Source organism: Macaca thibetana, chromosome 3 (assembly GCF_024542745.1).
Source record: "Macaca thibetana thibetana isolate TM-01 chromosome 3, ASM2454274v1, whole genome shotgun sequence".
Taxonomy (NCBI): Eukaryota; Metazoa; Chordata; class Mammalia; order Primates; family Cercopithecidae; genus Macaca; species Macaca thibetana.
Window position 1 is genome coordinate 116,077,826 of NC_065580.1, and position 15,972 is coordinate 116,093,797.

The 15,972-nt window shown below is 48.5% G+C and overlaps 1 long non-coding RNA gene and 1 pseudogene across 1 annotated transcript; one reads left to right on the forward strand and one right to left on the reverse strand.

The window, feature by feature from the left end:
• Window positions 1-535: 535 nt before the first annotated feature.
• On the reverse strand, window positions 536-602 carry LOC126951809 (uncharacterized; annotated as a pseudogene).
• Window positions 603-1,894: 1,292 nt separating this feature from the next.
• LOC126950198 (uncharacterized) lies at window positions 1,895-3,915 on the forward strand. Its single transcript, XR_007724078.1, has 3 exons — window positions 1,895-2,014; window positions 2,735-2,836; window positions 3,507-3,915. It is a non-coding gene; the product is annotated as an uncharacterized LOC126950198 (long non-coding RNA).
• The last annotated feature ends 12,057 nt before the right edge of the window (window positions 3,916-15,972 follow it).

The following is a 15,972-nucleotide window of genomic DNA, read 5'->3' on the forward strand; positions in this document are numbered from 1 at the left end:
TACTTTTTAAAGATGAGGAGATTCTCCAGGCGTGGTGGCTCACGCCTGTAATCCCAGCACTTTGGGAGGCCGAGGTGGGCGGATCACAAGGTCAGGAGATCGAGACTATCCTGGCAAACACGGTGAAACCCCGTTTCTACTAAAAATACAAAAAAATTAGCTGGGCGTGGTGGCAGGTGCCTGTAGTCCCAGCTTCTCGGGAGGCTGAGGCAGGAGAATGGCGTGAACCCGGGAGATGGCGGAGCTTGCAGTGAGCTGAGATCACATCACTGTACTCCAGCCTGGGCGACAGAGCGAGACTCCATCTCAAAATAAATAAATAAAGAAAGAAAGAAAGAAAGAAAGAAAAAAATAAAAAAAATAGAGGAGAGTCAGTAATGATTTTGCAGACACACTAGAGCTAGTGGATGGCAGGAGCCCCTGTCTGCTTGAGGGTGTCTGTCGTAGTCGTTAGTCCATTGAGTGTTGTTATAACAGAATGCCTGACGCTAAATAATTTATAAAGAAAAGAGAGTTTTTTTTTTGTTGTTGTTGTTGGGGAATTGCTTTCTGGCAAAACCTGAAAAGCCTGCTAGACAAATTCTAAAAGAGGTCTAACACTTAAGAAAAGAGGTTGATTTGGCTCATGGTTCTCGGAGGCTGGGAAGTCCAGGAAGCATGGTGCTGGCTTCTCGTGAGGGCCTTGTGCTGCACCCTAACATGGCACAGAAGCAGCAGGGGAAGCAGGCATATGCAAAAGGCTAGTCATGAGAGGCCGCCTCAATCTGCTGCAACCTGCTCTTGCGAGGGTGAGTCCATTCCCATGAGAAGTGACCCAGTCTTGTGAGAATGGCATTAACTCATTCATGAGGGTGAGTTCTCAAGACCCAAACACGTCCTGTTAGGCTCTACCTCCTAACACATGAACTTCTGGGGGACACACTCAAAATGTAGCAGTGTCCTTGTCCTCAGGCACCCCTCAGGTGGGGTGAAGGCTGGGCACAACAAAATTGGTGTGAAGACTCATCCCAAATGAATGGGGCACCCTCTTCCCTGTAGGAGCATCCACACAGCAGCTCCAAGCACTCAGTGTCCAGGGCCAGCAAGCTGCACGTGTGGCACCACTGGGCTCCTGAGAGGGCTGGGGGCTGTGAATGATGTTTGCACTTCCCTTCAAGGCACCGAGGCAGCGAGACTCTGAGGATGATGCCCAGAGGGAGAGTTTGGATGAGGTCCAAGAGGAAAGAAAGCTGAAGCCTTTTTGGGCAGGTGAGGGAGATGGCAGGGGCTTGTGATTTTAGAGACTGTGTGAAGTGAGATTGGACACTCAGCTAGGTCAGCCCAGAGGCTGGGTCCTGAGGTTGGCCTCAGGGCAGCTCCGGGAGACCCCACCTGCCCCTTCTGCAGGATGCTTTCCTCTCCTCGAGGCCCATCAGTGTGGAGTGGAGCATCCACCATGGCCCCTCGGCACTGAGGGCACTGGGAATGCCCAGCAGGGCAGTGCCCAGCCTCAGCATGCAGGCTCGATGGTCCCAGGAGGATACTCCAGCACCTCCCCTGCCATCCTCACCAGGGCGGGGAGGTGGAGATGAGCACTGGTGCTGTCCATGCAGTGCCCTGGGTTCCACATTTGGATTTCCCAGCCAGCAGGATGGGGTTTCAGGAGTGTCCTTAGAGAACCAGCTAATTCAATGTTATTAATCATATGAGAACCAAAGGTCCTGGGTGGGGAAGTGAAAAGCTGCATGCTACAGACATATGGAGGCGGTAGGGGCTTCTCCAGCCACCTGGGAAAGGGCTCTGGATGTGAGTTCCTGCTCTGCCAACCTAGGGAGGGCTCTGTCCACTTTCCCGACACTCCCAGGGCCTGAGGAATCCTTGGTGCCTCCTCTAGGTGTAACCCATGTCCCTGTATGCGTCCCAGGGGTCATCCTCAAATACTGCCGTGGTCTTGGTGTCCAGAGTCTTCTTAGCAGGTGGGACTCTCCTGTCTTCACCAGTCTGTTGGGATCAGCTCAGCCAGCCTGGTTAAAGGGTAAGTGGCTCTGAACTTTACTGTAGAACTTACTTTGTTTTCCTCATAACTTTCTCTTTCCATGTCTGCAGCTGCCGTTGTGTGGGGCTCCTCGAGGATGGGGACCCTGTTCTCTCAGCTCCGCCCCCCAGCATGAGTCATGGTCTCTCTAAAGACCCCATGGCCTTGAAGCAAACATCACCAGCTACACCCAGCAAGGCTGGTGTTGTCTCTGGATTCTCCTTATAACGCTGTGGGAATACAGGAAGATAAAGCTCAAAGTGGAGGGAAATTTTTGGTAGCTTTGGGTGTTGGAAGTGGTGCAGCTTCCCAGGATCCCAGCCCCTCAGCAAAGCCGCCCTCAGGTACTGTGTGTGGGCTCTAGCAAGTCTGTTGATTCCTCATGTGGTAACACCCTCCTCGGATGTTACTCTTTGCAGTTTACATAATACTAGACACACATTATTTTCCTTTATCTTCATACAACCCTACGTTTTCAGCATTCTGGGGATTACCACAAGCCCCACTATCTGGTGCCCAGAAAGACACGGGACACCCTTGGAGAGGAGCACTTGGCCTCTTTGCTGTCCTTGGACTTGGTGCAGGATGGTGGGTGCTGGGTGTGGTGGATGAGGCTGGGCAGCAAGGATGGTGCCATTTACTCTTCTCCATTTACCTCCAAGGTTCTTCATGGTCTATGACTCCAAGGTTTGAAATGATCTCATTTACCCCACATGATAGATGTGGCCCTTCCAGATGAGGAGTTCAACAAGACTACATGGTAGAGCAGCTAGATAATCCACTAGAAAGAAGACTCAAAATAAGAAGTAACCACAAAATAAGGTGATTTATAAAGACGCATTGCTTCACTAGAGAGGCAGCATTTTACTGAGTAAAGAGCACTGGGTTTTTAATTTCAGAGTCAACTATAGTTAGGGTTCTGCTGTTTGCCTAAAGATCTTGGTCAAGAGTGTCTCCTTTCTTCCCTTGTAAAGGGGTGAATGGGAATCCGCACCCTTGAATCTCTATGACATTATAAAGCTGGAAGTAAATAAGGGACATAGATAACCTTTCAAAATCAGCAAGGGTTGTCCCAATAGGGTGTTGGCCGATTTGTCTACAAGATTTATTTCATGAAAGAATATCTCAGTTGGGCTGAATCTGGATCATTCTTTTGACCTGTACTGAGGAAAAGGCAGGAATTTGAGTGCATTTAGGGTGAGCTGGCATTTTTCAGTTCTCGCCTCTCCACGCAATGATGCTGTCTGCCAGCTCCAAAGGCACCGTGTTTGCCATCCCTGACCAGAGCCTCATCAGAGCCTGCTGCAGCCGGGGGCTGGGCTTGTCTAGGAGCCGGGAGCCACTGGTCCCAAGTGGGTATTACAGGGTTAACTTGTGTCTGTGGCCAAGGCATAGAATCAAAGGAGGATGAGTCACCTCTTGTGCATTTCTTATTTCAGCCCTCCTGCCACTTTAGCAGTTTCTGATGTTTAATTTCCTCGTTTCATTCCAGAGACAGAGAATGCTGATTCACTATGCAGTGAAACATGCCTAACGTGTCAACAGCTAATGCCCGGTGACAGAGTGGTTGTCTGGGCAACAGAAGAAGTCACCCACGCAAACACTTAAAGGTGAGCTGTGAGAGTTAAGCAAGCGAGAGCTTTTCACTGAGTGAACTCACGTCCACACGGGGTGCGTGTTCAGACTCAGGCGGCAGCTCCAGTGACAGGGAAGGTCGGAGAAATTCCAGGCTCTGAGGAGTCCCAGACAGCATTCCAGCTCATTCCTAATTTTATATTCAGGTTCCTTAAAACAAAAACTTCAGTATGAGACATTCAAACCCTTTGCATGTTACAGTCTGCAAAGTTTGAAAAGCATTTCCTTCCTTAGTGTCTCGGAATTGCCCTAAATACTTTCTTTCAACCAGCAGGATAGGGGACACTAGGCTTTTGTGACGACTTAAGTCTTGGCAGCAGGAATGGGTCCCCAGAAGGTGCTAGTATTTCTAGAACAACCGATATCAGGGCAGGTGTCTTGTGCTTGGCCCCTTTGTGGGCCACTTGCCTGGAGTTATGGGACAGGGATAAGCGTGTTCCTGCCCCTGAGGAGGTCACGGTCAGTAGGGGAGGCCCCACAGACAAAACTCAACCTCTGGATTATGGCTGCGGCTCTGGATGGTCCGGAGGCCCAAGAAAATATTGGGCAAGAGTATCTCTTTTCTTCCTGTGTAAAGGGAGTAATGGGAATTCACACACTACAGTCACTGTGACAGGATGCCTGGTTGGGGGTGTGCAGGGGACCTGAAGAGGCCACTGCATCCCAACTTCCTCTTCTGCTGATTATTTCGTTTAAATAACTTCTCATGGATATTGCTTATGAGCAGATGACTTGCAAGGTGGGATGGGGAATGGACGTGAAAATACATAAACCATCATCTCTGTTTGTGGAACTCGAGGTCAGGTGTGCAGAGGGCTGAGCAGGTGAAACTGAGTCTCCAGGTTAGGGCATGAGCCGGGGGCTGAAAGGGGCTCTCCCTGTACTGGCAGGGAGGATTCTCTTCTTCCCTGCTCTGTGGTTGCATGTGGCCCGCCAACCCTTTCTCTGTCACACCATGATGCAGTCTTGGGTTGCCCACTCATCGATCTCTGGCATCTGTTGTCCTCCTCAAGGAAGGACACATATTGGGTCATCTTTGTCTCTGATCTTTGTCCTTGCTGTGTCTGACCATGCTGGTGGTCAGGAGGGAGCTAAGCTCACAGGTGTTTGGCAGGGCAAAGGCCTGGGCTGAGACTCTACAATCTTGGGCTTCAGTTTTCCCATCTGTAGGACAGGAGCAGGGCCAGCATCCGAGGTCTGTGGTGAGGACTGGTTGAAGGCCACACTGGGGTCCTGGATGTGGCCAGCTGACCAGGGCTGGGTGTCTCACTGGCTCACAACAGGGAAGAACAGAAATTCAGAGTAAATCACTGTAAACTTTACAGCAATTAGGCAGAGTAATTTCATATCTGTTGAACCTAAGAAAAATTGGGATTTGTGTTTTGTCTTCATTTCATTTTTCTAGGACCTTATTTATTTTACAAGGGGAACAGTTTTCAGTGGAATAGATATTAAAACACACACCTGGATCCCTTTACCACAAGTTCTTTGATAGGCACCATTAAGGACAGTGAACTAATGCAGATAACTCAGGTAACAGGGCAGTGAGCTAATGCAGGTAACATAGGTGACAGAATCATGGGATAATACAGGTAACACAGGATAGTGAGTTAACTCAGGTAATATAGCTAAGCCAGGTAACCCAGCTTACACAGCCAACACCTGGCAGTGGGCTAACATAGTTAACTCAGGTGCTCAGCTCAGGCACATCCCCAAGGTCCCCCCATGAGGTGGTCTGGTGGCTGTCTACATGTACTCCTGGATGTCTGTATCCTGGTGCAAGGGAGCCTGGCCGGAGAAGGGACCCTTAGACCCTCCTTCAGCCACACAGGGCAGACATCCTCCACGTGGCTTCAGCCGTGGCTGTCAGTTGAGTGGTGGGCAAGGCCATGCTCGGGATAGTCTACCTGGTCCTTGGTGAGGCCCAGCCCCACTGAGAAGCATTTGGGGTCTATTTATTTGCTCAGCCTGTCTGCTGCTATTTGTCACATGCTAGTATTGGTGCGGCAGCTGCTTCTCTGAGTCCCAGAGCAGGAAAGTCCTGGAGACAAGGCCTTTGCCAATGGGGTACCCTGCAACCGGGAAGGGAAGGTTCCTGTGTGGTCCAGCCCTAGTGGCAGAAACTTGGGTCTGCTCTGTGTGTTGTGTCTACAAGTGTCTGTTTGGCTCCTCGCTGACAACAGGAGTCCTAAGAGATTCCTAACAACTGACTAAACAACATAGAGTCTGAGCAAACGTTAGAGAAATGGGGGAAATTGCAGTGAAATTCTGGAAAAGGAAACATGCTCAATGGAGACAACATGGAACCTTGCTTCTGAAGGAAGGGGTGGGGTGCTGTCTGGAAAGTTCTAGAAGACAAAGCACTAGCAAAGGGCAAGAACATATTGTGAATGACAAAGGAGAGGAATTCTGCATTTTTTTTTTTTAATCCACTGGGACAATCCTGTACTGAAGAGAGCATGGGGCTCTGGGCAAACCCTTCTCTCCCCTGAATCTCATTATTTTCAGTCTGTAGTAGGGCAGTAGTGGGTAAAATGCCGCTAATGTCCCTTCCGGGACCAACGCTGGGAGTTTTCTTTGAAGGGACACGGTGGCTGCTCCTTTCCACCCTGATGGCTTCCTCATGCCTCTTCCTTCCTTGCCAACCCACATCATCTCCCTGGGACTTTGCTTGTAGTCAGCTCAGATGCTGCCTCCACGCCTGCATTCCGACCGTACTGTAAACACATAGGATTCTTGCCGGATAGGGTGGAGGGGGTGGGTCTTACCCCTCCCGAGAGAAGCCTGTGAATTCTGACTCAGTGAGTTAAGGAGAAACACTCCTCAGGTGTGGAGAACACATACGCTGCTGTGTTGAAGGTCGTGCTGGGCAACACTTAAGTCTCCTCCAGGATCCCCAGGAGCAGCCGCTGGGGGATGACCTGCACGTGGTCCAGTAACCTGTGTTATGCTTGCAGGATGTTAGGGCCTTCAAGTTGATTTAGCTCAAAAATATTCAAACTTCCTTAGCAGCAAAAATATTCTTTCTCAAATGACATCTTATATGGAGTCTGAATATATAAAATTCCCATATTAAAGACGGCAGTTTGTAAATTGCTTTATAATTTCTCATTGATGATGCTTATTTATTCGTAATTAAGCCAGTCAACAAAAATGTAAAGGACCTTTTGATCAACCTGGATACTTTCAGTTGTTTCAATGTTTTCCGATCTTGATCTTCGTCATGTGGTTCCCAAAATTTCCAATTCACAAAGATAAGTAGCAATATAATAATCTTTATAATTTTCTTGAATAGATATGTCCAGTTTTAAATTTCGGGGAAATAAAAGACATTCCTAATCAAAGACATGCCGGAAAGAATTTGACTCAAACTCAAAATATCTGAGATGATGGATATGCTAATTACCCACATCTGACCACTGTATATTATATGTGTGGAAGCTTCACTCTGTAGCGCATACATATGTACAATTATTATATGCCAGTTAAAGAAATTTGAAATATACTTGTGTAGGAGTCATGAAAGAAGTACTTTTTAAAATTGAAGTAAAATTCACATATCATAAAATTCACCATTTTAACCATTTTAAGGTGTACAATTCAGTGGCTTTTACATTCACAATGTTGTGCCACCATGGTCTCTATCTAACTGCAGAACATTTTTATCACCCCCAAAAGAAAACTGTCCCTATGCATATTTTCACTTAAGTTTTGAAGCAGTTACAATATATTAAAATGAAGTGGAGGCAAACCAGAATAACCAAGATGGTTTTAGGTCATGATAAATGCCGTGAAGGGAAAGTGATAGTGAGTGAGAGGGAAGAAAGATGCTTGACTTAAGACCCAGATAATGGGAAGGTGTCAGCAATGGAAGGGGCAAAGGAAGGGCCTGAAGGAGGGAAAGAGAGGGTGTGCAGAAGCCCTGAGGCACGACTGAATTCAGCAGGTTTAAGTATAGAAATGAGGCCTGTGCGCTTGGAAGGGAATGTGCCCAGGAAGGATGGGAGGAGCCAGGGTGGGCTGCTGGGGTCTGGGCTGCACTTTAGAATCCACTGAGCAATGTGGGAGCTCCCGGCTCGGGACCCAGCCATGGTTGCTGGCAAGCTCTGCAGGTGATCCTAGTGAGAAGCCAGGACACAAATATCTGACAGATTTGAGAAACAGATACGCAAAATTGGTCTGTGAGTGTCAACCACAAAACTCAGGAGTTGAGCTTGGTTTCTTCTCAGTCTATGCATCTAACACGTTTAAAATGTTTCTTTCTGACATTATGAATCTTGACTTCATGAAACTAAGAAGTATAAAGAAAACAAAGCTATTCTGGGTGAAATGTAGTCATGCTGGGTCATTAGCAGTTACAGAAAAATAAACCCCATTATCTCCTTGCGAACTATTTTCCAACACGTTAAAGATTTGATGACATTTATTTTATTGAAAATAATTAGTGCCTGCTGGCCTGGCAGGCAGCTGAGAGGAAGGCACTGTCCCCAGAGCCCTCTGCTGCAGCCTCTACCCAGGTCCAGGGGCTGTTGTTCCTGCGTCTGCTCTTACCCCCGCAGGCACTTTTGTAGCGGGTGTTAGTGGTTCTTGGCTGATCAACAAAGATAAGTTTAATTTTACCCTTAGATGGGAACACGGAGATTCAGTCTTATCTGATGCCTGCCAACTTCAGGCTCTTGGGTCTAAATTATGGGAACTTGGATTTCCTTGGCTGTCCACCATCAGAAATCAGTAGATTTCTGCAAAGGAAACCAAACAAGACTCCAGCTGTCCAGGTACTATCTGCCAGAAATGGATTGATGCTGCTTCTGTTTACAAAAATACTGGCTGTGGAGCGTGTGTCTGTCCCACAAATCCAAGGCTTTCTAGTCTGGCCCTGGGGATCCAATGTAGGGAGGGAGTTCAGCTGTGAGGCACAGGGCAAGCCTGTGCTGTGCCTGGGGGAGATGGTCAGGGACCCGGCAGCCACTCATGGAAACTGCATGGCACATCCTCAGGAGAAATCTAGGCCACACACAGCCTGTGGGGCTGTAAGTGGACAATGTGCTGCTTTGAGTCTCAGTGTCCTTGTCTGAAAAAGGGCCTGATGATAGAGCTTGCTTCTTAATTTCAGCTGTGTTTGTCCTATGCTCTGCCACATTCACTGGGCAGCTTGGTTAGAAGCAACCCTGGCCCCGACCTGATCCCCCTCACTGTGGGGCCCTGGCCAGTTCTCTATTGGGATGGGAGCCCCCAGCCGGGCTGACCCACAGCTGCCCTCATGGGATTGGTTGTGTGATGCAGCACTTTGGCCGCCATCCCCTGACCACGCCTGGCTCCTAGTGCCCTTGGGGGTCCTGAGCTTTTGGCTGTGGGAGCAGAAGCCCCAAGGGGGGCTCTAAGAATAGACTCCTTTCCAGGACTCTCGTTTCCAGAACTGACTTTGCAACACTAAATAAATATTGAACAAAGTTGACCCTCTCTCTCCTGCCAGAATTTCCAGCTTCTTTTTCTAAAATCCGTACTAATAGCTTCTGAACCTTTTCCTCTGTGAGAAGCCCCTTCTTTTTCAGAATACTTGCTGAAAAGCCGGTATCTCATAAAAGACAAATGCATGAAACTACCAGGAACTTAGGAAGTCCAAGGGAATCTGAGAAAAATCATAACTTGGTAAGAAAATCTTAAAAAATATTTTTATTAGCTTCTTGAGTAATGGAATTTAGTCAGGACTTCAGACACAGCCAAATACGAAATTTGTTGTTATTTAATATTATCCAACATGAAACTGCTCTCCATTTTAAGCAATAGTTTAAATGTTAATTCTCATTAGAGATCTTTCTGCTTTCAGGAAAAATAACAGTCAAACGTAGCACAGACTTGATTAGGTGATTATTTTGCTTAAAATCGCCAGAGATTGAAGGTTAGAGATTTCATTCTCATTGTCCTTTGGCTCTGACTGAGGCTTCTCACCTTTCAGTCTTGCTGTTGACTACTGTCTACCTGCCTCCACTCCATACCTCCACAACCACCCCCAACCAATTTCCAACTGGAAGGTACTGGATCCTCCATGGAACCCTGGAAATCTTGCTTATTTCCACCAAACCATGTGGCAAGACTGTCACTGTGGCTAAATCCAAATCTTTGCAGAATGTCTTGTGGTCCTCTTAGACCATGGCATTGATCATGAAGGCTTAGAGAAGCTACTATTTCTCAGTTGCTTCCCTGGGATTGAGGAGGCTGTGGTGAAAGTTTCTTATGACCTCCTGGCTTCTGATGAGGCCTCCCTTTGGGCACAGCTATAGGTGATAGAGCTGCTTTGCCACAGGGTGGCAGGGTGTCCCATCCGTCATTCCTGTTGCTGTTGTTTCTGTACTGTCCTGAACAGGGATGTGGGGAGCTGGCACGTGCAGCTCCTCTTCGTTTTGCCGTTCATGGGCGCAGTAAACTCTCCCGGCCTAAGAAGGGCTCCTTGTTTCTCTGCCGGCTGAGTCAGTCCTGTCAGCCTCTGCTTTGTCTTGTGCTTGATGTCTCCTCTCTTCCCTGCTCTCGGCCCCCTCCCCAAGATTCAAGTCTGTGTTTGGGGCTCTTCACTTGCTCTGTGGCACGTCTTTCTGAGATGCTGCTTGTCTATCCTAACTTCAAACTGTGGAGTGGTCTGTCTTCTCTGTAGTGTCTTTGCTCTGCCCTGCCCAGCTATGGACTGGAATCTCTAATGTTTCAAGTGATGAAAGCGGTGGAATATGTCACCTTTGAAAATAGGGAACGTGCCCTGTCTCCCTCAGTCACACAAAGCACCAGCAGGGGCAGGACAGCAGGGGTCTGGGCTGAGGTCCTTTTCAGCTCTGAAAGCTCAGTATCCATCCAGAAGCATACCGGTCTCCTTGGGAGCTTTAGAGAAGATGACAAGATTGTTGGATACAGGTGGCCAAAGGAGCCCTTTTTCCTTGGGACATTGAAAAAACAGATTAAAATGCTACCTGCACATGTGGTACTTAAAACCCTACTGTGCTCCTGAATTCCCTCATTCACAAAATATTTATCTCTCCACCTGTTGAGAGGATCCCAGAAAGGTGTCGAGGAGGACACTCTGCCACTCCAGGGCCCGCCACCACATGTCCTATGGGAAAGGCACAGACATGGGATCAGAAAGCTCCTAGGTCTTGCTCTAGGTCTCTCCCTCAACAGGTGGGAGAAAACCTTAGCTTTCTTATGTACCATACGAATGTAGCATTGTAGCATTCATAGCTAACCTAGGAGGTTTCTGTGAAGATCAGTGAGATTATTAGCAAAAATATATATGAAAGTTCCCAGGTCATAGGAGGCACGTAATAAATGTTAACTGAATTGATGTCTGAAGTTGTAGGCTTTGCACACCCTATTGGATTAAAACTGATTAGAGATGCGTGCTCTCGCCAGGAAATAAGTACCTAACACTCCCATCACATTGTCTTAGGAAGGCAGCGTGGAGCTGCTTGATGGCCGTCTGAGTCACATTTCTTCCCTGGAAGCTCATCGGCCAGAGTTGCAAAGTTCTGCCGCCTGAGCCATCCGAGGGCTGTGTCTGCTCTGCTGGTGCCCATCCATGCCAGGGCAGAAAGGACCCCGGCTGAAGCTCAGAGGCTGTGACTGGAGCCACGACAGGAAAGGCAGGCAGCTGCTTCTGCAGAACCAGAGGTCTGGGGGAGAGGCTCCAGAGCTCAACACGAAAGTCCCAGATGAAGGCCTAGTGAGGCCAGGTGCTGCCTGAGACTCTGCCATTGGGGTTGCCTGTGAGTGACTGAGACTGACTCCTACCCTCAGCCCCTTTTTTGGGATTCTGCTGTTCTCATCCCTGTCCCCTGGTGCAGCTACACACATTTGCTCAGAAAGAGAGCTCCCAGCAGCTTAGAGTTTAAGATTTTCCTGTTGGAAAAACACAGCTTTTGGAGATAATACAAATGGCAAAACGCTAAATGCTGGTGTGAGCCAAGCATGTATCAGGCGTGTGTCAGGCATGTCAGGTGTGTGTCAGGTGTGTGTCAGGTGTGTGTCAGGTGTGTGCCACGCATATCAGATCCTCTGTGTTGTTCCCACCATGTTGTGAAAGACGCATCATTGTTCCCACGTTGAAAAGGAAATGGAGGCCCAAAGGGTAAAGTGTGTGTCCACCTTGTGTAGCCCATAGAAGGCAGGCCCAGGATGGGTGGCCCTGGTCCCGCAGACTCTGAATTCTTTTGCTGTGCTGTGATCACACCCATTATAATCATGATGCCATAGCCACTGTCATTTGCATAGCTCTCTCAGCCTTAGAGACTGTCCCCTGATACTATGTCCTTGGATCTTAACTTAGCCCAGTTGATAGACAAGCTGGTCATACCCATCAGAGGATGAAAGAAGCCCATGGAAGTTGGCTGCCCTGCCCTGCCCCTGCCGCCTAGGGAAAGGTTGGAAGGAGAAGACTATTGGAGCCACCCATAGGACAGCCAGGTTGGGACTGCCAGTGCAGACCAGGTGTGGTGATGCTGTCTGGAGAGTGCCTCTTCCTCCAGAAGAGTGGCTCCATGTTGAAGAGGACTGAGAATGTGGCTGGAACAGGCAATGAGAACTGTTGGCAGCAGGATGTGCCCAGGCTAGAGAACCTGGTCCTGAGCTCGGGGGTGTGGGTGTGCAGGGAGGGGAGGTGGAGGAGGTTGGAGGTGGCAGAGGAGATGGACCAGCGCCTTCACTGCATCGGTGGTCCCGAATGGTCGACAGGATAGGCTGGATGGGGCTGGCAATGGACAGAGAGAGGAAGTGTGGCTCCGAAGGGCAGCACAGAGCCACGTGCTCAGCCGAGGGGCATGCGGGATCCTGAAGCCAGCTCAGAGATGGTGTGTCTGGGTAGCAGGGAACTGGGGCATGTTGCAAAAAAATACTGGAAGTGGGGCCTGCAAGAGCCTGGACAGCAATGATCTATTAAAGATGGAACTCTGGGCTTCCAATCACATGACCTGGGGGCCCAAAACATTTGGGTGCCCCAAAGGGCAGAGCATGGTGTGGCAGGCTGCTTGGGGAGTTGACCTCGAGGGGAGGGGTGGCTGGAGAAGGTGAGACTAGGCTGTGGGAAGTCCCTGTGGCCGACAGCTCCAGGCATGAGGTCTGCGGTTCACAAACAGGTTTGCACCTACGGCTGCTTTCACCTGGGTCTCAGAGGACACTGGGGTTCAGGAAGTCTCCTGGAATTGCCTGGGGTCATGGGACTTGTGGGGACAGAGGTCACCAGGCCTGGCTGTGCCCTATCCTCCCATCCTCTCTACTGACTGGACACGTGATTTCCTGTCTACTGCAGAGGGACATAAAGAGGAAGGGGCAGGGGTGCAGAGACCGTGGGGTGGAGGGTGCTTTATGGCACGTTTACCCTCGCATCATCAATGAGCACTTATACCCTAGACCTTTGGAGGCATTTCAAAAACAACTTTCCCAGTGTCAAAATGAGAGAAGTCAGAAGCTGAAGCAGGCGTGTCCTGGCTCCCTCCAGTGTGTGCATTTTCCTGGCGTCACTGGGCTCCTTGCCCTGCTGGGAGCTCCACACCGGCCGCTCAACCTGGAGACAGCACCCCCAGTGGTTGAGCCAGGGGTGCTCTCCCCAGGACGTTGTCCATGTCCAGTCTAGGGAGAACCGAGGCTGGCAGAAGATGAAGTAACTTTTATTTCTATTAAATACTGTGTGGCCTGGAATAGGGACACATGTACAGGTTTTAAACCACACTCAGCCAAGATGGTTCAATGATGTGTCAGAGACATCTGACAGGGGTCACCTGTGAGAGCAGGTGAGGACGACCTTTGATGTTGGAGAGTACACAGGACACTTGAGTTTCTTCTTACCCATGACACAAGTTCAAACCCAGAGCGAAAGTTAAGCCCTTTTTAGTCCTTCTAGTTTGTAAGTGTGGACCTACTTTCTTCTGAGCTGGGGGAAGCAACAGATACTGCAGAATTTAGCTGGGAAGTGTACATTGTCTGAGGTCTCATTGTCAACTCTGGTGCCAAGTATGTTCGTGAGCGTTCTCTGGCTGTTCCATAGCCAGCTTTGACTTGGGGCATTCAAGAATGTCCAGGGACACGGCTCACCTTTGGGTATCAGCCGACCTGGGGAGCAAACATTCCCCAGGCGATGCAACTGTTCAGTCCCATCCACAAATGCTTACTGAACACCTTCTACAATTAGTCATTGCACCTCATGGAGTGACAGGGACATGAGGAATCCACAGTCCTGGGGTCTGGGGGCCAGGTGTACGTGTGTGTGATGTTTACGATCACCTCAGCAGATGGAGTAAACTACTCACCCCTCAGGTTGGGGCACACAGAGCAGCTTCCATCCACAGAGCACAGCATGGAAAATGGGAAGAGAAAGGCACTCTACAGTGGAGAAACTAACAGGACCTCCTCCTGGTGGTCAAGGCCAACACCCATAGTCATGAGTCACACTGACAACGTGTACGCTTTGTGTGATGTGAGGCCCTTCACCGCTGTGGGCTTCCTCCCCAAACCCATATCCCAGTCTAATCTTGAGAAAACCATCAGACAAATCCTGTTTTGGAGACATTCTACAAAATACTTGACCAGTCCTCCTCAAAACTGACAAAGTCATCAAAAACCAGAAAATTCCTGAGAGCCAAGACCTACTGAAAGAGATATGACAACTAAATGTCATGTGGTATCCTGGCACAGGAGAAGAACATTAGGTAAAAACCAAGGGAACCTGAGTAATTTATCAATATTGGTTTGTTAATTATAACAGACGTGCCATACAAATGTAAGACATTAACGATAGAGGAAACTGGGTATGGGTTACATGGAAACTCTCTTCACTACTTTCATAAATTTTATTTACTAAATTTGTGACTTTTTAATTTAAATCTGTTCTGAAATAAGAAGTTTATTTAAAAAAGACCACTCCATCCAGTAGGCGATGGCAGGTGACCTGCCAAAGAGGTGGAGCCAGTTGATGGCTGGAGGCAATCGAGATGCTCGGGGGATGGTGACAGATGCATCTAAGGCATGACAGTGATGAGGCAGTGTCCCAGACAACCAGGGCGACACCCCCAGGAACCTGGACCCTTTATGGTGGCTGAGATCCTTGCAGGATCAGTGCAATGAACGCTATTATGGCTACTTTGAGCCATCAATAACCGGGCTTGTGAGATTGGCAGGAACCTGGGATAACGTAAAGCTATGAAGGCAGAGGCTCAAGAAACCTGAGGAATGTAGCCAAGGTCATGTTGAGATCGGAGCTCACAGCTAACAGATAACACAGCAATGAAGCCCAGCACGAGTGAGGGACATCAGTGATGCAGACACCAAGACAATAGAGAGGGTCCAGAAGGGTCATCCTGAAAATTAAGTTAATGTAAGTGTCTATTTTTCCTTATTTGATAAGACCTCCCTATTTTAGTTGGGGAATTTACCTTTCCTTTGTCTCAGCAATCAGTATGCTTGCTCTTTCTGACATAGGGCTCCAAGTTCATTCACTAAAACCAATCTTAGACATAGGAGAGGACTGCTCTTTCTGTCAGATGAGTCCCACTAGAGCCTGAAATAAAGCCAAAATGCAAGTTGGCAAAACTATGGTTTGGAGAAAGACAGAGAAACAGACTGCACACACACTTGATAGTGTTAAGTTGCTGGATGCAGCTGTTCCTGAAGTCTACACCTGAGCTTGCAGTAATAACTTTTGTTTATATTTTGCTTAAGCCAGTTTGAGTGGGATTTATGCTACTTAGAATAAAAGGGTCCTGAGAATCTTTCTACTACTGAGAAAGATCACAGAATAGTGAGTGCTTCTGTTCCCAGAGACACTCCTGGGAGGCAGTTTGCAAATGCTTTGGGAGGAGATGAGATTTTCTGAAGTCAGATTGTGGTGAACAGGGCGTATCCTCAGGAAAGTACAGGATGCCACAGCTAGCCAGGCTCTGAAAGGCTCTTTGGAGCCTGGAATGCCGTCATTGTTCTGAGGTTTTGCATCATGTCTAAAGTCACTGTTCTGTCCTCCTAACAGGAGAATGGAGCCCCAGAAACCTAGGAGGAGAAGACAAAGTGTCAGCCTCTGGGCGTCTGCAGTATTGCCAGGAAAAGCTCTGATCCCAGGGGCTTACCCACTTCCACAGGTATTAAGCATCCCTGTGAGGACTGGGACATTAGCGTATCTCAGATCCATCTGCAAAACTTTTGCAAATGTGGAGCTCCCTCATTCTAATCTTAGCAACTTCCAGGGCTGAACCTTGCTTGATTAATCTGGATACAAACAGGATTGAAACGCCACATAGTAAGCATTAACAGGAGGGTGTTTCTTTTACCCATGAAGCTTGATGGATCCATGATGATCT